The 23389-nt window shown below is 38.3% G+C and overlaps 1 protein-coding gene across 2 annotated transcripts in view; it reads right to left on the minus strand.

Annotated features, from left to right (window-relative positions):
• LOC105481888 (zinc finger matrin-type protein 1-like) overlaps positions 1 to 23389 on the minus strand; it is a 414279-nt gene that overhangs the window by 239021 nt on the left and 151869 nt on the right. For both annotated transcript variants that reach the window (XR_011625911.1, XM_071100232.1), the window contains one exon: positions 18295 to 18418. The gene's annotated coding sequence lies outside the window, so the exon portion shown is untranslated. The remainder of the gene's footprint in view (positions 1 to 18294; positions 18419 to 23389) is intronic.

Genomic DNA, 23389 nt, shown 5'->3' on the forward strand with positions numbered 1-23389 from the left:
GTGGTCGCATAAAACAAATCAATGGTATCAGCTCTGATCCCACAGAAATAAGAACAACCATCAGAGAATATTACAAACACATCTATGTATATAAATTAGAAAATTCTGATACACCCTCCCAAAATTGAACTAGGAATAAATTAAATCCCTGAATAGACCAATAATTAATTCTGAAATTGAGGCTGTAATCAATAGCCTACCAACCAAAAAAAAGCCCAGAATCACACAAAGGTACAGCTGAATTCTACCAGAGGTACAAAGAAGAGCTAATACTATTTCTACTGAAACTGTTCCAAAAAAATTGAAAAACAGGAACTCTTCCATAACTCATTATATGAGACCAGCATCAGCCTGCTACCAAAACCTAGCAGAGACACAAAAAAGAAAGAAAACTTCAGGCCAATAACCCTGACGAACATCGATGCAAAAAATATCAATAAAATACTGGCAAATTGAATCCAGTAGCACATCTGAAAGATTATCCACATGACCAAGTTGGTTTCATCCCCAGGATGCAAGGTTAGTTCAACATACACAAACTAATAAATGTGATTCATTACATAAACAGAACTAAAGACAAAAACCATATGATTACCTCAATAGATACAAAGGCCTTCGATAAAATTCAACATCCCTTCATTTTAAAAACTCCCAGTAAACTAGATATTGAAGTAAAATGCCTAAAAATAATAAGAGCCATATATGCCAAACCCACAGCCAATGTCATACTGAATGGGCAAAAGTTGGAAGCATTCCCCTTGAAAACAGGCACAAGACAAGAATGCCCTCTCTTACCACTCCTATTTAACATAGTATTGGAAGTTCTGGCCAGGACAAACAGGCAAGAGAAACAAATAAAGGGTATTCAAATAGGAAGAGAGGAAGTCAAATTATCTTTGTTTGCAGATAACATGATCCTATATCTAGAAAACCCCATAGTCTCAGACCCAAAGCTTCTTAAGCTGATAAGCAACTTAAGCAAAGTCTCAGGGTACAAAAGTCAATAGGCAAAAATCACTAGCATTCCTATACACCAACAACAGGCAAGAAGAAAGCCAAATCATGAATGAACTCCCATTCACAATTGCTACAAAAAGAATAAAATATTTAGGAATACAGCTAACAAGGAAAGTGAAGGACCTCTTCAAGGATAACTACAAACCACTGCTCAAAGAAATCAGAGAGGACACAAACAGATGGAAAAACATTCCATGCTCATGAATAGGAAGAATCAATATCATTAAAATGGCAATACTGCCCAAAGTAATTTATAGATTCAATGCTATGCCCATTAAACTACCATTGACATTCTTCAGAGAATTAGAAAAAACTACTTTAGGATTCATACGGAAACAAGAAAGAGCCCAAATAGACAAGATAATTCTAAGCAATCAGGCTACCCAACTTCAAACTATACCACAATGCTACAGTGGTTACAGTGGTTTTGGTTAAAACATCATGGTACCAGTACAACAACAGACATATAGACCAATGGAACAAAATAGAGAACTCAGAAATAAGACCACACACCAACAACAATTTAATCTTCAACAAACCAGACAAAAGCAATGGGAAAAGGATTCCCTATTTAGTAAATGGTGCTGGGAAAACTGGCTAGCTATATGCAGAAAACTGAAGTTGGACCCTTTCTTACACCTTATATAAAAATTAACTCAATATGGATTAAAGACTTAAATGTAAAACATCAAACTATAAAAACCCTAGAAGAAAACCGAGGCAATACCATTCAGGATATAGGCATGGACAAAGATTTTATGACCAAGACACCAAAGCAATTGCAACAAAAGCAAAAATTGATGAACGGGATCTAATTAAACTAAAGAGCATCTGCACAGCAAAAGAAACTATCAACAGAGTAAACAGCCTACAGAGTGGGAGAAAATTTCTGCAAAAGAATGCATCTGGCAAAGGTCTAATGTCCAGCATCTATAAAGAACTTAAACTAATTTATATAAAAACATATAAACCCAATTAAAAGTAGGCAAAGGACATGAACAGGCATGTTTTAAAAGAAGACATACATGTGGCCAAGAATCATATGAAAAAAAGCTCACCATCACTGATCATTAGATAAACGCAAATCAAAACCCACAATGAGATACCATTTCACACCAGTTAGAATGGCTACTATTAGAAAATCGAAAACCAGATGCTGGTGAGGTTGTGGAGAAAAAGAAATTGTTATACACTGTCATTGTGAGTGTAAATTAGTTCAACCATTGTGGAAGACACTGTGGCAATTCCTCAAAGATCTAGAGGCAAAAATACTATTCAACCCAGCAATCTCATTACTGGACATATATGTAAAACAATATAAACCATTCTGGCAGGGCACAGTGGTTCATGCCTGTAATCCCAGCACTTTGGGAGGCCAAGGCAGGCAGATCACCTGAGGTCAGGAGTTCAAGACCAGCCTGGCCAACATGGTGAAACCCTCTCTATTAAAAATACAAAAACGGCCGGGCGTGGTGGCTCATGCCTGTAATCCCAGCACTTTGGGAGGCCGAGGCAGGCAGATCACAAGGTTAGGAGATCGAGACCATGGTGAAACCCCGTCTCTACTAAAAATACAAAAAATTAGCCAGGCACAGTAGCGGGCACCTGTAGTCCCACCTACTCAGGAGGCTGAGGCAGGAGAATGCGTGAACCCGGGAGATGGAGCTTGCAGTGAGCCGAGATGGCGCCACTGCACTCCAGCCTGGGGGACAGAGCCAGACTCCATCTCAAAAAAAAAAAAAAAAAAAAAAAAAAAAAACTTAGCCAGGTATAGTGGTTGGTATATGTAATCCCAGCTACTTGGGAGGCTGAGACAGTAGAATCACTTGAACCCAGAAGACAGAGGTTGCAGTGAGCTGAGATCGTGCCATTGCACCCTAGCCTGGGCGACAAGAGTGAAACTCCATCTCAAAAAAAAAAAAAAAAGAATATAAACCATTCTATTATGAAGATTCATGTACATGTATGTTCATTGCAGCACTGTTCACAATAGCAAAGACATGGAATCAACTTAAATGGCCATCAATGATAAACTGGATTTAAAAAAATGCGGTACATAAATGAGAACATGTCATTTGCAGGGACATGGATGGAGCTGCAGACCATTATCCTCAACAAACTAATGTAAGAACAGAAAACCAAATACATGTGTTATTACTTATTAGTGGGAGCCAAATGATGAGAACACATGGACATGTGGGAGAAAACAACACACACTGGGGCCTGTCAGAGGGTGGGGAGTAGAAGGGGGGACAGCACCAGGAAAAATAGCCAATGGACACTGGGCTTAATACCTAGGTGATGAGATGATCGGTGCAGCAAATCACCATGGTACACATTTACCTATGTAACAAACCTACATATGTAACCTTGAACTTAAAATAAAAGTTGGAAATTTAAAATAAAAAGAAATGTACTTTACCTTCCTTCAATAAACTCTGCTACTAAACCTGATTAGGTTTGTAGCATTCATTAGATACTGAAAGGGGCTCTGATCTTTTCCCAAAAAAAGGCTGCAAATTTTGTATCCTCTACCCAGAAAAATCTGTTTTATTGTTATTATCCAGCTTTGCTCTTTTGGCTTAGGATCGACTTGGCAATGTAGGGTCTTTTTTGGTTCCATATGAACTTTAAAGGAGTTTTTTCCAATCCTGTGAAGAAAGTCATTGGTAGCTTAATGGGGATGGCATTGAATCTATAAATTATCTTGGGCAGTATGGCCATTTTCACAATATTGATTCTTCCTATCCATGAGCATGGTATGTTCTTCCATTTGTTTGTGTCCTCTTTTATTTCACTGAGCAGTGGTTTGTAGTTCTCCTTGAAGAGGTCCTTTACATCCCTTGTAAGTTGGATTCCTAGGTATTTTATTCTCTTTGAAGCGATTGTGAATGGGAGTTCATTCATGATTTAGCTCTCTGTCTGTTACTGGTGTATAAGAATGCTTGTGATTTTTGCACATTGATTTTGTATCCGGAGACGTTGCTGAAGTTGCTTATCAGCTTAAGGAGATTTTGGGTTGAGACAATGGGGTTTTCTAAATATATAATCATGTCATCTGCAAACAGGGACAATTTGACTTCCTCTTTTCCTAATTGAATACCCTTTATTTCTTTCTCTTGCCTGATTGCCCTAGCCAGAACTTCCAACACTATGTTGAATAGGAGTGGTGAGAGAGGGCATCCCTGTCTTGTGCCCGTTTTCAAAGGGAATGCTTCCAGTTTTTGCCCATTCACTATGATATTCGTTGTGGGTTTGTCATAAATAGCTCTTATTATTTTGAGATATGATCCATCAATACCTAATTTATTGAGAGTTTTCAGCATGAAGGGCTGTTGAATTTTGTCAAAGGCCTTTTCTGCATCTATTGAGATAATCATGTGGTTTTTGTCTTTGGTTCTGTTTATATGCTGGATTACATTTATTGATTTGCATATGTTGAACCAGCCTTGCATCCCAGGGATGAAGCCCACTTGATCATGGTGGATAAGCTTTTTGATGTGCTGCTGGATTCAGTTTGCCAGCATTTTATGGAGATTTTTTGCATCGATGTTCATCAGGGATATTGGTGTAAAATTCTCTTTTTTTGTTGTGTCTCTGCCAGGCTTTGGTATCAGGATGATGCTGGCCTCATGAAATGAGTTAGGGAGGATTCCCTCTTTTTCTATTGATCAGAATAGTTTCAGAAGGAATGGTACCAGCTTCTCTGTGTATCTCTGGTAGAATTCGACTGTGAATCTGTCTGGTCCTGGACATTTTTTGGTTGGTAGGCTCTTAATTATTGCCTCAATTTCAGAGCCTGTTACTGGTCTATTCAGAAATTCCACTTCTTCCTGGTTTAGTCTTGGGAGGGTGTATGTGTCCAGGAATTTATCCATTTCTTCTAGATTTTCTAGTTTATTTGCATAGAGGTGTTTATAGTTATTCTCTCATGGTAGTTTGTATCTCCGTGGGATCAGTGGTGACATCCTCTTTATCATTTTCTATTGCGTCTACTTGATTCTTCTCTCTTTTCTTCTTTATTAGTCCTGCTAGCAGTCTATCAATTTTGTTGATCTTTTCAAAAAACCAGCTCCTGGATTCACTGATTTTTTTGGAGGGTTTTTTGTGTCTCTGTCTCCTTCAGTTCTGCTCTGATCTTAGTTATTTCTTGCCTTCTGCTAGCTTTTGAATGTGTTTGCTCTTGCTTCTCTAGTTCTTTTCATTGTGATGTTAGGGTGTCCATTTTAGATCTTTCCTGCTTTCTCTTGTGGGCATTTACTGCTATGAATTTCCCGCTACACACTGCTTTAAATGTGTCCCAGAGATTCTGGTATGTTGTATCTTTGTTCTCATTGGTTTCAAAGAACATCTTTATTTCTGCCTTCATTTCGTTATGTACCCAGTAGTCATTCAGGAGCAGGTTGTTCAGTTTCCATGTAGTTGAGCGGTTTTGATTGAGTTTCTTAGTCCTGAGTTCTATTTTGATTGCACTGTGGTCTGAGAGACAGTTTGTTATAATTTCTGTTCTTTTACATTTGCTGAGGAGTGCTTTACTTCCAACTATGTGGGCAATTTTGTAATAAGTGTGATGCGGTGCTGAGAAGAATGTATATTCTGTTGATTTGGGGTGGGAGAGTTCTGTAGATGTCTATTAGGTCCACTTGGTGCAGAGTTGAGTTCAATTCTTGGATATCCTTGTTAACTTTCTGTCTCGTTGATCTGTCTAATGTTGACAGTGGGGTGTTAAAGTCTCCCATGATTATTTTATGGGAGTCTAAGTCTCTTTGTAAGTCTCTAAGGACTTACTTTATGAATCTGGGTTCTCCTGTATTAGGTGCATATATATTTAGGATAGTTAGCTCTTCCTGATGAATTGATCACTTTACCATTACGTAATGGCCTTGTCTCTTTTGATATTTGATGGTTTAAAGTCTGTTTTATCAGAGACTAGGATTGCAACCCCTGCTTTTTCTTTGTTTTCCATTTGCTTGGTAGATCTTCCTCCATCCCTTTATTTTGAGCCTATGTGTGTCCCTGCATATGAGATGGGTCTCCTGAATACAGCAAACTGATGGGTCTTGACTCTTTATCGATTTGCCAGTCTGTGTCTTTTAATTGGACCATTTAGTCCATTTACATTTAAGGTTAATATTGTTATGCTTGAACTTGGTCCTGTCATTATGATATTAGCTGGTTATTTTGCTCACTAGTTGATGCAGTTTCTTACTAGCATCGATGGACTTTACATTTTGACATGTTTTTGCAATGGCTGGTATCTGTTGTTCTTTTCCATGTTTAGTGCTTCCTTCAGGATCTCTTGTAGGGCAGGCCTGGTGGTGACAAAATCTCTCAGCATTTGCTTGTCTGTAAAGGATTTTATTTCTCCTTCACTTATGAAACTCAGTTTGACTGGATATGAAATTCTGGGTTAAAAATTCTTTTCTTTAAGAATGTTGAATATTGGCTCCCACTCTCTTCTGGCTTGGAGACTTTTTGCTGAGACATCTGCTGTTAGTCTAATGGGCTTCCCTTTGTGGCTAACCCAACCTTTCTCTCTGGCTGCCCTTAACATTTTTTCCTTCATTTCAACTTTGGTGAATCTGACAATTATGTGTCTTGGAGTTGCTCTTCTCGAGGAGTATCTTTGTGGCGTTCTCTGTATTTCCTGAATTTGAATGTTGGCCTGCCTTACTAGGTTGGGAAAGTTCTCCTGGATGATATCCTGCAGAGTGTTTTCCAACTTGGTTCCATTTTCGCCATCACTTTCAGGCACTCCAATCTGACGTAGATTTGGTCTTTTCACATAATTCCATATTTCTCGGAGGCTTTGTTCATTTCTTTTTACCCTTTTTTCTCTACACTTCTCTTCTCGCTTCATTTCATTCATTTGATCTTCAATTGCTGATACTCTTTCTTCCTGTTGATCGAGTCAGTTCCTGAAGCTTGTGCATTTGTCACGTAGTTCTCGTGTTATGGTTCTCATCTCTATCAGTTCTTTTAAGGACTTCTCTACATTGGTTATTCTAGTTAGCCATTCATCAAATCTTTTTTTCAAGGTTTTTAGTTTCTTTGGACTGGTTACGTAGTTCCTCCTTTAGTTCTGAGAAGTCTGACTGACTGAAGTCTTCTTCTCTCGACTTGTCAAAGTCATTCTTTGTCCAGCTTTGTTCTGTTGCTGGTGATGAGCTGCGTTCCTTTGGACGGGGAGATGCACTCTGATTTTTTGAATTTCCAGCTTTTCTGCACTGCTTTTTCCCCATCTTTGTGGTTTTATCTGCCTTTGGTCTTTGATGATGGTGACATACTGATGGGGTTTTTGTGTGGGTATCCTTTCTGTTTGTTAGTTCTCCTTCTAACAGTCAGGACCCTCAGCTGTAGGTCTGTTGGAGTTTGCTTGAGGTCCACTCCAGACCCTGTTTGCCTGGGTATCAGCAGCGGAGGCTGCAGAAGATAGAATATTTCTGAACAGTGAGTGTTGCTGTCTAATTCTCGCTCTGGAAGCTTCGTCTCAGGGGTGTACCCTGCCGTGTGAGGTGTGAGGTGTCAGTCTGCACCTAGTGGGGGATGTCTCCCAGTTAGGCTACTCAGGGGTCAGGGACCCACTTGAGCAGGCAGTCTGTCCGTTCTCAGATCTCAACCTCCGTGCTGGGAGATCCACTGCTCTCTTCAAAGCTGTCAGACAGAGGCATTTACCTCTGCTGAGGTTTCTGCTGCTTTCTGTTTCTGCTGCTTTCTGTTTAGCTATGTCCTGTCCCTAGAGGAGGAGTCTACAGAGGCAGGCTGGCCTCCTTGAGCTGTGGTGGGCTCCACCCAATTCGAGCTTCCCAGTGGCTTTGTTTACCAACTTAAGCCTCAGCAATGGCGGGCGCCCCTCCCCCAGCCTCACTGCTGCCTTGCAGTTAGATCTCAGACTGCTGTGCTAGCAATGAGGGAGGCTCCATAGGCGTGGGACCCTCTGGGCCAGGTGTGGGATATAATCTCTTGGTGTGCCGTTTGCTAAGACCCTTGGTAAAGTGCAGTATTAGGGTGGGAGTTGCCCGATTTTCCAGGTGTTGTGTGTCTCAATTTCCTTTGGCTAGGAAAAGGAATTCCCTTCCCCCTTGCGCTTCCCAGGTGAGGTGATGCCTCGCCCTGCTTCAGCTCTCGCTAGTCGGGCTGCACCCACGGACCAGTGCCAACTGTCCAACATGACACGCCCCAGTGAGATGAACCTGGTACCTCAGTTGAAAAATGCAGAAATCACCTGTCTTCTGTGTCGCTCATGCTGGGAGCTAGAGGCTGGAGTTGTTCCTATTTGGTCATCTTGGGCACGCCCTCCCCCCATAAATATTAATAGTAATTGCCTTCTTTTGAAATGATATCAGGTGATTTTTACATTTCTTGCCATACTTTTCTATATTACAATTTTTTTCAACAATCCTTCATCATTTTATAAAATTGATCAACATATTTTTTAAAGAAAAGAAAATTATGTCTTTCAGATATTATGTAGATTCTATGCAACCTTAATTTCTCAGTGATAACAGAGTATGATGTCATGGTAAATATTCCTGACCTTAATTGCAGTGGCATTTATATTTGTAGTTAGAACATCAAAGAGAGGAAAGAAAAAGAAAATCTCCCAGAACCTAACAATCCATTGAAGAATTTTTAAATGCATGAGATTTTAGCCCAATATAGCTCCATGTGAATCCTCTGCTTCACTTCAAACTACTATTAATATGACTATACTACTGTACTTACTCCCTGACATTAGCAAATATCAATTCATTACATATTATATTAAATGTCATGGAAATTTCAACCATGCATATACTATGATCCTTGCTGTGATGCCATGTTCTTGAGTAACCACAATTCAAGTTAGGATGGAGAAGTATCCAATAAGGCAATTTTCATGTTTCAAAAGTTCCAAAGAAAAGATCATTTTCAACCCCACTGAGCAAAAGCATTCAAAGGAGATGGTGGTGTCTCAGCCATGCTGGGAAAAATCAGAATTCCAGGATACTAAACTAAACAGAAAAAAGACCTCTCAGCAGAGGAAGAATAAAACCCAGTCCACCTATTCAGATACACAAGAAAAATACATTTCTTTTCTACAACAACTTTTATCCCAAGCCCCCAGGACATGGAGTAATAGAAAATACTTGATGTTAGTCTTACCATTTCCCAAATTTATATGAAGTGCCAAGGCACTGGAGTTTGTGGGGGTAGTGATTAATAAGGAATAGCCCAGTCCACACAGGTGGGTTGTTACTGTGACATCCATTATCTCTGATGGCCAAGCCTCTTCAGTTTTTATGGCTCTCTGCCATTTCCATAAACAACTTTGGGAGAGAAATGTTATAGAATGCCAGAGGATTCCCATTTCCTCTGTAGGATTTTGCAGCCACCCTAATGGCACTGGAAGCAAGCCCTAGGTCCTTCTTGCCCCAGGTCCCTCTTTTCCCTGGTCCCATAGGCCTCTATCCCTTTTTACTTCCCACCCTGAAGGAAGTTCTTTCTAGTATGGGACATGGTATATAACCTTGATGTCTTCCCAGCTTCTGATCAGCACTTGTTCTAGTCCCATAAATCCTCTTCATATTAAGATTTAGAATTTTGAAACACAATACTCAGAGACATTCACAACATGTATCTATTTCCTGTCCTGCTATATCCCTCCTCTGAAGCAATGAGCCCAAAATTGACTGCTTGCTTGAGTAGGCAGTGAGATAAAATATAGGCAAATTGTTTCAAAGACAATACCAGCCATAATACCTTAAAAGGTGTTCAGTCAAGTCCTTGTACCATAGTATAATTAAAAATCAACTAAATACCAAGAAATCTGCCCTGAGGGATTAACCTAAGAGATTCTCTTCTTCTCCTGTGGAGATACTGCAGGCAAAAACAAAACAAAACAAAACAAAACAAAAAAAACATCTACAATACTCATCCATCTGAAAGCACATACAAAAAAAAGTAAGTTTCTCACAGACCAATCTTGACTTAAAGTTATGTTATTATTTTACAAATATAGGGGAAGTGTACTCAATAAATTTTTAAGTCACATTCTCTAGGAACACTCAAAATAAAAGTCATTTCCTCTAAGAACACACGGGTTATATTAGTATTAAATCATTTACTCATGGTATAGCCAGGAGGTATTAGAACTAGGATCCCCTACTGTGACCCCAGAGTAAATTCAGCAACAGGAAAGAGATCCTTCAAGTTGATAGCAGCTTTATGTGGAGAATGTACCATTAGTGCCACCTAGTGGTATATTGAAATAATCCTGAGGTTTGGGTTTGTCAGTGAAATCTCAGCAGTAAGGAGGTTCCTGGGTATATTTTCATGTGTTTCAATCAGGGAAATGCACCTTGGTACATTTCCACATGTTTCAATCAGAGAAACATAGCTGCTTCTGGAAAATACTACAGCTTGGCAGCCAGGCACCAAGTCTGATTTTCATCCTGTTCAAGTCTTAAAATCTATCTCCCCATAAGTTTCCTCTGACTTCTTTTAACATTGTACCATTTATATTCCTCAATTTTATTTTATTCCTAACATTCTTTCACCTTCAGTACCTAAATTATCAGTAAGAATCTTCTCCTCCTCCTATTATAAGCTCACAAACTAGAAAATCTACATGAAATGGATAAACTCCTGGAAACACACAACCTACCAAGATTGAAACAGGAAGAAATAGAACTCCTGAACAGACCAATAATGAATAGCGAGATTGAATCAGAAATATAAAAACCTCTCAACCAAAAAAAAAAAAAAAAAAAAAAAAAGCCCAGGACCAGATGATTTCACAGCCAAATTCTATCAAACATGCAAAGAATTAATACCAATCCTCTTGAAACTATTCCAAAAAATCAGGGAGGAGGGAATTCTCCTTAACTCATTCTACAGTGTCAGTACCTCCCTGATGCCAAAATCAGATAAGTACACAATAAAAAAAGAAAACCACAGACCAATATCCCTGATGAATATATATGTAAAATTCCTAAACAGAATACTAGCAAACCAAATCCAACAGCACATCAAAAAGATAATATACCATGAATAGGTGGGATTCATCACAGGAATGCAAGGATGGTTCAACATACGCAAATCAATAAATATGATATATTAACAGAATTAAAAACAAAAACCATATGATTATCTCAATACAGAAAAAGGATTTGATTAAATTAAGCACATCTTCATGATAAAAATTCTCAACAAGCTAGGCATAGAAGGAATGTACCTCAACACAACACAGGTCATGTATGACAAACCCACAGCCAACATCATACTTAATGGGGAAAAAATGAAAGCATTCCCTTGTTAAAAGAAAAACTTCAACTGAATTAAATTTAAAGGAGTTTAACTGAGGAAAGAACGATTTGTGAATCAGGTAGCCCCCAGAATCACAGCAGATTCGGAGAGACTACAGAGATGCCTCATGGTAAAAATAAATTTATAGACAGAAAAGAGGAAAGTGACATACAGAAATCAGAAGTGAGATTCAGAAACAACTGGACTGGTTACAGCTCGGCATTTGCCTTATTTTAACACAGTTTAAACACTCAGCAGTGTATGAGTGGTTGAAGTACGGCTGCTGGGATTGGCCAAGACTCAGCTATTGTTACAGTTGCATACTCCAGAGTTAGGTTTTCAATCTCGTCTACCTATCAAGTTAGTTTGCAGTTCATCCAGAAGGACTCAAACGTAGAAGTATATTCTCAGGCCACATTTAGTTTGCTTTAACAGTTCTCCCCTTTTGGTCATTTTCTTAATTTTGAGAGATTGATGAAAACTTCAATTATTGATGTCATATTACCATCATAACTGTACTTTTTGGTTTTGAAACCCACTTGGAAATAGTAGAACAGTGAATTTTGCAAAGGTAGGAACAAGGACTGAGTAGAGGGTACCTCGTTATGCTGAAGCATCCTGTTTACAGGAGAAAAAAAAAAACTGGTCTGTTCTAGGATCTACAAGTTTACTTAAAGTGTCAGTTTGATTATGTCATATTTAGCAAAAGCACCTCCATTTTTGTTTGGTTTGGTCTCTCGGGGCCTAGTGCATGAGCTCAATCCAAAACAATGGACTTCCATAATTTTGTTTAAAAAAAAATTTGGCTGGGCATGATGGCTCACCCCTGTAATCCCAGCAATTTGGGAGGCCAAAGCAGGAGGATCACCTGAGGTCAGGGGTTCAAGAGCAGCCTGGTCAACATGGTGAAACCCCATCTCTGCTAAAAATACAAAAATTAGCTGGGTGTGGTGGCACATCCCTGGAGTCCCAACTACTCGGGAGGCTGAGGCAGGAGAATTGCTTGAACCCAGGAGGCAGAGGTTACAGTGAGCAGAGATCATGCCACTGCACTACAGCCTGGGCGACAAAGTGAGACTCCAACTCAAAAAAAAAAAAAAAAAAACTTTTTCATCAGGTTCTCACTTAGGTGAGAGTGTGACCAAAATTTAGTCACTCAGTGCCATTCTCAGTTACCATCATTTTGGGTTTCTGGTCTCAGGTTGTCATTCACAGGCTACAGTGTCCTCATAGTCACTCATTTCTTTCAGCTCTTGTCATTCCAGTTGAAGAGAGACCATTTGGCATTCTAGAGATGGCTGAATGCAAACACTTAAAACATTTAAGAGAATACAGTGCACCAGGGAGACTACTATTATGACTATTGGGAGGATAATACCAAGAGTTTGGAGTATGCTCCTTACCATGGGTTCCCATAAACCAAACCACCTAAAATCAAATAGATCAAAGAATGAGCTAAAGAGTCTAGTTGCTTAATTAAGTAGTCTTTTCATTAATCCCCTACAACTGAATCTCTGTAATACCCAGTGTCTTCTCCATAGGCCATAAGTGCCAGCAGCTGCACAGATACTTCTCCATTTAGCCAATTCTATTATTTAGTATAATTTTCACAAGAGAATTTAAAGTCTGTTGTGTAACTACAGCCTTTACAGTAGAATCTACTATAGTTCCTATCATAAGGGAGACATTTTTAATCATTGCCTCTTTCACTCCAACCATGGGGGGAAAAAAACTATGCCCTTCTAGAAGAGTGAAGGCCTCCTGGCAATATTCTCTTTAACCATAATATGGGATAAGAGAAGTGAACCAGTGTTCTGTTTCTGACTGATTATGAGGCAATGTATGTACCATTAAAGTTTCTCACCTACACTGAGCCTTCATCTTTATCAAAGGATAAAGTTATCCATATATTAAGGCTGGCTGCAAAATCATTCATAAATAAAAGTAAATAAGCGCACATAACAGATCCCCTTTTCACTTCTGTTGTTCATAAAGGCATAAGCAAGGAAAAAATATCCAAAGATAAGAGTTTCATAATAATAAAATCTTGACCCGTGAACTTGGAAAAAGCTGTTCACATCAAGGATGCCATCTTCTTCTGGGCAGAAATTTCCCTGGTTAGCTTTGCCTTAAGAGTTCCAATGGGTGTACAGTTCCAAGAGTATGAAGGGACCCCCTTCTCAGTTGTGAGATTATGAACTGTAGCATAATAATTTACTGTATTATATCAGCCCTCTTACATGGGAAAGCTTTTATATAAACAGAAAAAAAATGCATTGAAAATGACAATTGAATGAAATCCCTTTATAAATATTTAAAGGGTCCATTAGGTAGCCAAATGTACATGAAGCTTTGATTGTCTTCCCAGGAGTATGAGTTTGACAAACCAACATTGGTCATAAACTATTTTAGCACTTTAGATGTCACCACACTAATATATATTTAATTTGGACCTTTAATTTTATCTTTTCCATGATGAGTCAAGGAATGCAGAACCTTTAATAACAAAAGCTTTAAGGACTTGAGAAGAACAACGTGGCCATCCTGGTTCTCCATAAGTCCATGCTTAATTAACATTAGACTTACGTCCTCTTGAATACTGGTTGCTTCTCCAAATTAGGTGAATAGCACTGATGACTGATGGGTTATCATAAATAAATTGACTTAGACCATGAGTTCATTCAAATTGTATATCTAAATAATTTTAGTATCAGCTAATTTAGCATGAAAATCTGGCAAGGCATTTTCTTGGTATTTAATTAATTTTTGTTCTACTTAGTTTAGCAGTTTTATAACCCAGTCAGTCTTTTCATTACCGAGTTCAAATAATATGATTCTAAAGTTATTAGAAACCTGTATTCAAGAGTGCTTTTCACAATCCTTTCCAGCCTTTCATGAATCTCCTAAAAGATACCATATTCGAGGATTTTGTGTGCTTGTGAAGTTTACAGAAACTGCATCAGCATTAAGCAATTAACTGTGGAAATGACTTTAAATTGTAATAGTCAAAAACACAATTGATAAGGAAATTTGGTTATTTCTATGGTTTATGGTAACTTAACATATAACCATAATTATGACTGATAGCATATACTCAGATATCTTAGAATTTTACAAATCTCATACAGTTTTGGAACATATTGATGACATACACGAAAATACAACCTAAAGAAAGTTAATCATTATCTTTTATTTTGACAATGCTTCAGCCATGGAACTTAACATGTCAAATAGCCCTATTCATCTCTCTTTTGGATGCTTCAGGGGCCCTCTGTAGGATCTCAAAGTTAGAGGTCAGAAAAGACAACTTTGAAACTGAAATTTGATTTTGGAAAGCCTATCAAATATGTTAAAGCTTTAAAACACTTGATTCTATGAAATAGAATTCCAGGTTACCATAAGTCATTCATTTAGCCAAAATGATGACTTGAACATTTTTAAAAAGGCAAAAACCTTTACTCATTGATAGAGGGAGGACTTAGCTTTCCAAACAATCTGTGTCTTTTCTTTCCCTTCTTTTTTCAGTAGTTTATTCAAAAGGCAAACAATAATCTTTCATTATCCTTTAGTATTACATGAAAATCGTGTTCAAGAGAAAGCTAAATTTCACCCTTGCATCAGTGTATCACTAATGTCAACCCCAATTCTTAATAAAACCTTATAAACAAATTGATTCAATCTTATAAATCTTTTATAACCCTTTATAAATGTTTGTTAAAGAGAAGATTAGTGCTTTGAAAAAACCCTATTGTGCTTTTATTTTAATGTTTAATTTACAGAAAAACCAAATAATATTCCTTTAAATTTAGTCAATATGTTTACACAGTTTCTTTACACAAATGATCTTTACAAACTTTCTACAACTTGTTTAAACCTTTAGCTTTACCTTATCTAATTTAAAAAAATCCTTTAACCCTCTAAACTAGGCAAAAATTTATATTCCCATGCCTTCTTATAATCTTTACCAAAAAAACACATTTCAGTCTCCTCACACACCTTGCATACAGAACTATTTTTTCAGTGGTCTCATTTGTTATAATGGTAACTCTTAGTAATTTTTAATTTTGGTGAAAAATCTTGGTAAGTAAAGGATTTTAATTATGTAATAGGTGTGGAGCCTAGGACACCAGATAAGGTCTGACTTTTTCCAGCATAGCTAGGACCATGGCTCTCCACATGTCTCAAAGCCTTATCTAGAATCTCCAAAGTAGGTAAATTGAAAATTTTTCAAAAGTCAAAGAAGCAGTTTATGATCTTAAAACACTTAGTAAACGTAATATCTGACCTGCCTAATTTAGACCAAATGTCTTTATTTTTGCCAATAATCTTTAAAATTTTTATTTCCAAAAGATTACTAAAGTTATATAACTAAAAGGCATTACAGTTTTTATTTTTCTTTCTTTTTTTTTTTTTTTTTTTTTTTTTTTTTTTTTTTTTTTGAGACATAGTCTTGCTCTGTTGCCCAGGCTGGAGTGCAATGACACAATATCAGCTCACTGCAACCTCCGCCTCCCAGGTTCAAGTGAGTCTCCTGTCTCAGCCTCCTGAGTAGCTGGGATTACAGGTGCACGCCACCCCGCCTGGTTAGTTTTTTGTATTTTAGTAGAGATGGGGTTTCACTGTGTTGCCCGGGCTGGTCTCAAACTCCTGAGCTCAGGCAATCCACCCACCTTGGCCTCCAAAAGTGCTAGGATTACAGGTGTGAGCCACCATTCCCAGCCTAGTTTTTATTTTTCTTACAAAATATTTGATCCAAGCACTTATTTTTCTTTAATTCAATTAATTAGAGCTCTTTTATATAAGAATTACACACGACACATATATAACTACTCAGATAGACAGAAGAAGATCCAGTAGTTGTAAGATTTTTTCATTCGCCAGTTTCTAAGTTTCTCTTTAAAGCATGCAGTTTTTATGGCCTAATAAGCAGGCACAGCTGGAAGACAAAAACAAATCTCAGAAATTAAGGGTTCCATTTTTACATCACATCCTGGATCCCAAAAAGGAAAATGCTATGTGACAAGACAGTGCAATGCTTTTACTGTGCATTTTATTGCATGGCAACCCAAAGCCATTGCCCATTCTGCAATTTGGCTATCCTTAAAAGTATATCTCCTACTTAGTTGTTACACACCAAAGCTCTCTTATAATACAAAGTAATTTGTGATATTCCCAAAAGTCAAAAACATCAGATAATGCAATGCAAAACAGAGCAGAGTCTTAGATTTTGAGGAAGATATATCCACTTTTAATTCCTAAGTTTTCATGACAAAAACAGAGGGTTTTTCTCAAAACAGGATCTATGGTGCCTCCTCTGCTTTTCTCAACCAGTCCCAAATTGTTAGAGATTGAATATCCACTATTAATTAAGCTGACTTTTAACAATAACACTCTTTATAAAGGTCTTTTTAAATCTCTTATTACCTGACTTTAGCCACACCAAGTGGACAATATTTCTGGCTTTTAAACTTTACCAAAAGTAACCTCACAAGTGAAACCAAAAAGCCTCAATTAAGGTTATGACTTAACCACGAGTGTACGAGGTATTTTCAAAGAAGTGGTAAGCAGTTTTTACAAAATCTAGAATCTTTAAACATAGCTCAGAGAAAGGAAGATATAAGAAGGGAAACTAGAAGTTGTTCATGGAGGGGAATCAGCAAAAGGTAAAGGTCACACAGACATCAACCAGAGCACTCATTCCCTAAGCCAGAACTGAACCTGGGCCACCACTGTAAAATGGCAGAGACCAAAAGTACCGCTACGTGGTAACAGAGTCAAGCTCCCAAGGACGTAAAACAAAACGGAGACCTATCCAGTTTTGGGGTGTGTGGGGTGGGGGTGTGTGTTTTCAGAGACGTGTAGCAAAGTTTGCAACTGATCAGTTTGCCAGGCTGGCTTGAACAGCGGGCTTATGGGGTCCTAAGCCCATGCTCTAGCTTAAGGTATACCTCCTTATGACAGAACCATACAGAAAGACACAAAAAGCACACCAGATTGGCTACAGCTTGAGACTAGCCTCACAAACGCTTTTTTTCAATTAATCAAAATTTTACAGAGGATATAAACAGGAATCTTTATTATTCTTTCAACAGGTTTGCAGAGACAGAGAGACCAGAAGTCTAACTGGTAAGCAATTCTTACCCTTTTGCCAGCATGTCAGGTTTTGCCAGCATGCCAGCATGTGGGTTCCTCTTACCTGAGTGGCCCTAGCAACCACTGAGAGCCAGGCTGCATCACAAAGGAAAATCACAGAACCACAGGTAAAATCCTCTTAATTTTGCAAGGTGCTGCCCAAGGGGTGGCATGTGGTAACCAAATTAACACTTTCCATTCTGGCCAGAGCAAAATATGTGTGCTTTAAATAAAAATATTGAAATCTTTTTAGAAGCTTATGCATATCAATTGGCATCCCTAGATGAGACTAATTTGGGAGCCATCTTTTTTCTTTTCTTTTCTTTTCTTTTTTTTTAAATGCACTTCAATGCATTGTTGTTCATTCGGAACGTTCCACTGTAAGTTAACTTTAGTAACATTTTGCCATTTCTGTAAGACTTTGCTGCCTTGGGCCTAATGTATAAGCCAGAAGGAACTCAGTTTTCCAAAAATTAAGGATTCCATTTTTAACTCAAATATTGGCTTTGATTTCAGGTTCCCTTAGTGAACTTAGCCAATGATTTTTTTCTACCTAACCACGCAAGAAAAATGGAAACAAAGGGGTAGAACACAAAAATCCCTGTGAATTTTCAAAAGTCAAATTTTACAGCCCCTGCAATAGTACCATTTACTACCAGTTTATCTCTGACCCAGTCAGATGTAAGCAGCCTGTAACTGGATCCAAAGCAGTTAATTACTGGATCAAATCCCATCCTGAACCCTGTCTAATATCTATCACAACTTCCACATCCAGTTTGGAACAGAAATTTGCTCAAAGAAACTTGGAGAGCTCAAAACACAAATCCACGGAGCTCTGAAATCTGAGAGAGAACTTACCATGATCTCCAGCTGCTGAGAGATCAAAGGACACAAGTAGCTGCAGCAGATACCTTGCTTGTTCACTCAGCACTCCTGGGGTTAATTATAGAGGCTCTACTTCACACCCCACTTCTAACACCATCTGTTTAAAAAAAAAAAAAACTTCAGCTGAATTAAATTTAAAGGAGTTTAATTGAGCAAAGAATAATTCGTGAATCAAGCAGCCCCCAGCATCACAGCAGATTCAGAGAGACTGCAGGAATGCCTCATGGTAAAAACAAATTTATAGACAAAAAAAGGGAAGTGACATACAGAAATCAGAAGAGAGGTACAGAAACAACTGAATTGGTTACAGCTCGGCATTTGCCTTATTGGAACACAGTTTAAACACTCAGCAGTTATGAGTGGTTGAAGTATGGCAGCTAGGATTGGCCAAGACTCAGCTGTTGTTACAGGTGCACACTTCTAATTAGGTTTTATTATTATTATTTTTATTATACTTTAACTTCTAGGGTACATGTGCGCAATGTGCAGCTTTGATGCATAGGTATACATGTGCGATGTTAGTTTGCTGCACCCATCAACTCGTCATTTACATTAGGTATTTCTCCTAATGCTATCCCTGCCCCAGCACCCCAACCCCCTGACAGGCCCCAGTGTGTGATGTTCTCCATCCTGTGTCCAAGTGTTCTCTTTGTTAGCTTCCCACCTATGAGTGAGAATATGCTGTGTTCAGTTTCCTGTCTTTGTGATAGTTTGATGGTTTCCAGCTTCATCCATGTCCCTGCAAAGGACATGAACTCATCCTTTTTTTTTGGGGGGGGGGGAGGGCTGCATAGTATTCTGTGTTGTACATGTGCCACATTTTCTTAATCCAGTCTATCATTGATGGACATTTGGGTTGGTTCCAAGTCTTTGCTATTGTGAATAGCACTGCAATAAACATATGTGCGTATGTGTCTTTATAGTAGCCTGATTTATAATCCTTTGGGTATATATCCAGTAATGGGATTGCTGGGTCAAATGGTATTTCTAGTTCTAGATCCTTGAGGAATTGCCACACTGTCTTCCACAATGGTAGAACTAATTTACACTCCCAACAATGTAAAAGTGTTCCTATTTCTCTACACCCTCTCCAGCATCTGTTGTTCTCTTTTTTTTTTTTTTTTTAGATGGAGTCTTGCTCTGTTGTCCAGGCTGGAGTGCAGTGGTGCCATCTCAGCTCACTGCAAGCTCCGCCTCCTGGGTTCATGCCATTCTCCAGCCTCAGCCCCCCGAGTAGTTGCGACTACAGGGGCCCACCACCACGCCCGGCTAATTTTTTGTATTTTTAGTAGAGACAGGGTTTCACCATGTTAGTCAGGATGGTCTTGATCTCCTGACCTCATGATCCACCCTAAAGTGCTGGGATTACAGGCATGAGCTACTGCACCTGGCTGTTTCCTGACTTTTTAATGATCACCATTCTAACTGGTGTGAGACAGTATCTCACTGCGGTTTTGATTTGCATTTCTCTGATGACCAGTGATGATGAACATTTTTTCATGTATCTGTTGGCTGCATAAATGTCTTCTTTTGAGAAATGTCTGTTCATATCCTTTGCCCACTTTTTGATGGGGTTGGTTTTTTTTCTTGTAAATCTGTTTGAGTTCTTTGCACAATCTGGATATTAGCCCTTTGTCAGATGAGTAGATTGCAAAAATTTTCTCCCATTCTGTAGGCTGCCTGTTCACTCTGATGGTAGTTTCTTTTGCTGCGCAGAAGCTCTTTAGTTTAATTAGATCCCATTTGTCTATTTTGGCTTTTGTTGCCATTGCTTTTGGTGTTTTAGTCATGAAGTCCTTGCCCATGCCTATGTCCTGAATGGTATTGCCTAGGTTTTCTTCTAGGGTTTTTATGGTTTTAGGTCTAACATTTAACTCTTTAATCCATCTTGAACTAATTTTTATACAAGGTGTAAGGACGGGATCCAGTTTCAGCTTTCTACATAGGGCTAGCCAATTTTCCCAGCACCATTTATTAAATAGGGAATCCTTTCCTCAATCTGCTTGTTTTTGTCACATTTGTCAAAGATCACATGGTTGTACATGTGTGGTATTATTTCTGAGGTCTCTGTTCTGTTCCATTGGTCTATATATCTGTTTCGGTGCCAGTACCATGCTGTTTTGGTTACTGTAGCCTTGTAGCATAGTTTAAATTCAGGCAGTGTGATGCCTCCAGCTTCGTTCTGTTTGCTTAGGATTGTCTTGGCAATGCAGGCTGTTTTACTTTTTTTAAACAACTTTAAAGTTGTTTTTTCCAATTCTGTGGAATGGAAGAAAGTCATTGGTAGTTTGATGGGGATGGCATTGAATCTATAAATTACTTTGGGCAGTATGGCCATTTTCACAATATCAATTTTTTCTGTCCATGAGCATGGAATGTTCTTCCATTTGTTTGCACCCTGTTCTATTTTGTTGAGCAGTGGTTTGTAGTTCTCCTTGAAGAGGTCCTTCACATCCCTTGTTAGTTGAATTCCTAGGTATTTTACTCTTTTGTAGCAATTGTGAATGGGAGTTCACTCATGATTTGGCTCTTGGTTTGTCTGTTATTGGTGTATAGGAATACTTGTGATTTTTGCACATTGACTTTGTATCCTGAGACTTTGCTGAAGTTGCTTATCAGCTTAAGGAGATTTGGGGCTGAAATGATGGGGTTTTCTAAATATACAATCATGTCATCTGCAAACAGGGACAATCTGACTTCCTCTTTTCCTAACTGAATACCCTTTATTTCTTTCTCCATCTGATCGCCTTGGCCAGAACTTCCAACACTATGTTGAATAGGAGTGGTGAGAGAGGGCATACTTGTGCTGGTTTTCCAAGGGAATGCTTCCAGTTTTTGCCCATTCAGTATGATACTGGCTGTGGGATTGTCATAAATAGCTCTTATTATTTTGAGATACGTTCCATCAGTATCTAGTTTATTGAGAGTTTTTAGCATGAAGGGCTGTTGAATTTTGTCAAAGGCCTTTTCTGCATCTATTGAGATAATCATGTGGTTTTTGTCATTGGTTCTGTTTATGTGATCGATTATGCTTATTGATTTGTGTATTGTTGAACCAGCCTTGCATCCCAGGGATGAAGCCGAGTTGATCGTGGTGGAAAAGCTTTTTGATGTGCTGCTGGATTCAGTTTGCCAGCATTTTATTGAAGATTTTCACATTGATGTTCATCAGGGATATTGGTGTAAAATTCTCTTTTTTTTGTTGTGTCTCTGCCAGGCTTTGGTATCAGGATGATGCTGGCCTCATGAAATGAGTTAGGGAGGATTCCCTCTTTTTCTATTGATTGGAATAGTTTCAGAAGGAATGGTACCAGCTTCTCTTTCTACCCCTGGTAGAATTTGGCTGTGAATCCATCTAGTCCTGGACTTTTTTTGACTGGTAGGCTATTAATTATTGCCTCAATTTCAGAGCTTGTTATTGGTTTATTCAGAAATTTCGCTTCTTCCTGGTTTAGTCTTGGGAGAGTGTAAGTGTCCAAGAATTTATCCATTTCTTCTAGATTTTCTAGTTTATTTGCATAGAGATGTTTATAGTATTCTCCGATGTTAGTTTTTATTTCTGTGGGATCAGTGGTGATATCCCCTTTATCATTTTTTATTGCATCTATTTGATTCTTCTCTCTTTTCTTATTTATTAGTCTTGCTAGTGGTCTATCAACTTTGTTGATCTTTTCAAAACACCAGCTCCTGGATTCGTTGGTTTTTTGAAAGGATTTTGTGTCTCTTTCTCTCAGTTCTGCTATGACATTAGTTATTTCTTGCCTTCTGCTAGCTTTTGAATGTGTTTGCTCTTGCTTCTCTAGTTCTTTTAATTGTGATGTTAGGGTGTCAATTTTAGATCTTTCCTGCTTTCTCTTGTGGGCATTTAGTGCTATAAATTTCCCTCTACACACTGCTTTAAATGTGTCCCAGAGATTCTGGTACATTGTGTCTTTGTTGTCATTGGTTTCAAAGAACATCTTTATTTCTGCCTTCATTTCGTTATGTACCCAGTAGTCATTCAGGAGCAGGTTGTTCAGTTTCCATGTAGTTGTGCAGTTTTGAGTGACTTTCTTAATCCTGAGTTCTCGTTTGATTGCACTGTGGTCTGAGAGACAATTTGTTGTGATTTCTGTTCTTTTACATTTGCTGAGGATTACTTTACTTCCAATTATGTGGTCAATTTTGGAATAAGTGTGATGTGGTGCTGAGAAGAATGTATATTCTGTTGATTTGGGGTGGAGAGTTTTGTAGATATCTATTAGGTCTGCTTGGTGCAGAGCTGAGTTCAAGTCCTGGATATCCTTGTTAAACTTCTGTCTCATTAATCTGTCTAATATTGACAGTGGGGTGTTAAAGTCTTCCATTATTGTTGTATGAGAGTCTAAGTCTCTTTGTAGGTCTCTAAGCACTTGCTTTATGAGTCTGGGTGGTCCTATATTGGGTGCATATATATTTAGGATAGTTAGCTCTTCTTGTTGAATTGATCCCTTTACATTATGTAATGACCTTCTTTGTCTCTTTTGATCTTTGTTGGTTTAAAGTATGTTTTATCAGAGTCTAGGATTGCAACCCCTGCTTTTTTTTTTTTTTTTTTTCCATTTTCTTGGTTGATCTTCCTGCATCCCTTTATTTTGAGGCTATGTGTGTCTCTGCACATGAGATGGTCTCCTGAATACAGCATTCTGATGGGTCTTGACTCTTTATCCAATTTGTCAATCTGTGTCTTAATTGAGGGATTTTGCCCATTTATATTTACAGCTAATTTTGTTATGTGTGAATTTGATCCTTTCATTATGACGTTAGCTGGTTATTTGGCTCATTAGTTTATGCAGTTTCTTCATAGCATCGATGGTCTTTACAATTTGGCATGTTTTTGCAATGGCTGGTACTGGCTGTTTCTTTCCATGTTAAGTGCTTCCTTCAAGAGTTCTTATAGGGCAGGGCTGGTGGTGAGAAAATCTCTCAGCATTTGCTTGTCTGTAAAGGATTTTATTTCTCCTTCACTTATGAAGCTTAGTTTGGCTGGATATGAAATTCTGGGTTGAAAATTATTTTCTTTAAGAATGTTGAATACTGGCCCCCACTC

This window comes from Macaca nemestrina, chromosome 7 (assembly GCF_043159975.1).
Source record: "Macaca nemestrina isolate mMacNem1 chromosome 7, mMacNem.hap1, whole genome shotgun sequence".
Taxonomy (NCBI): domain Eukaryota; kingdom Metazoa; phylum Chordata; class Mammalia; order Primates; family Cercopithecidae; genus Macaca; species Macaca nemestrina.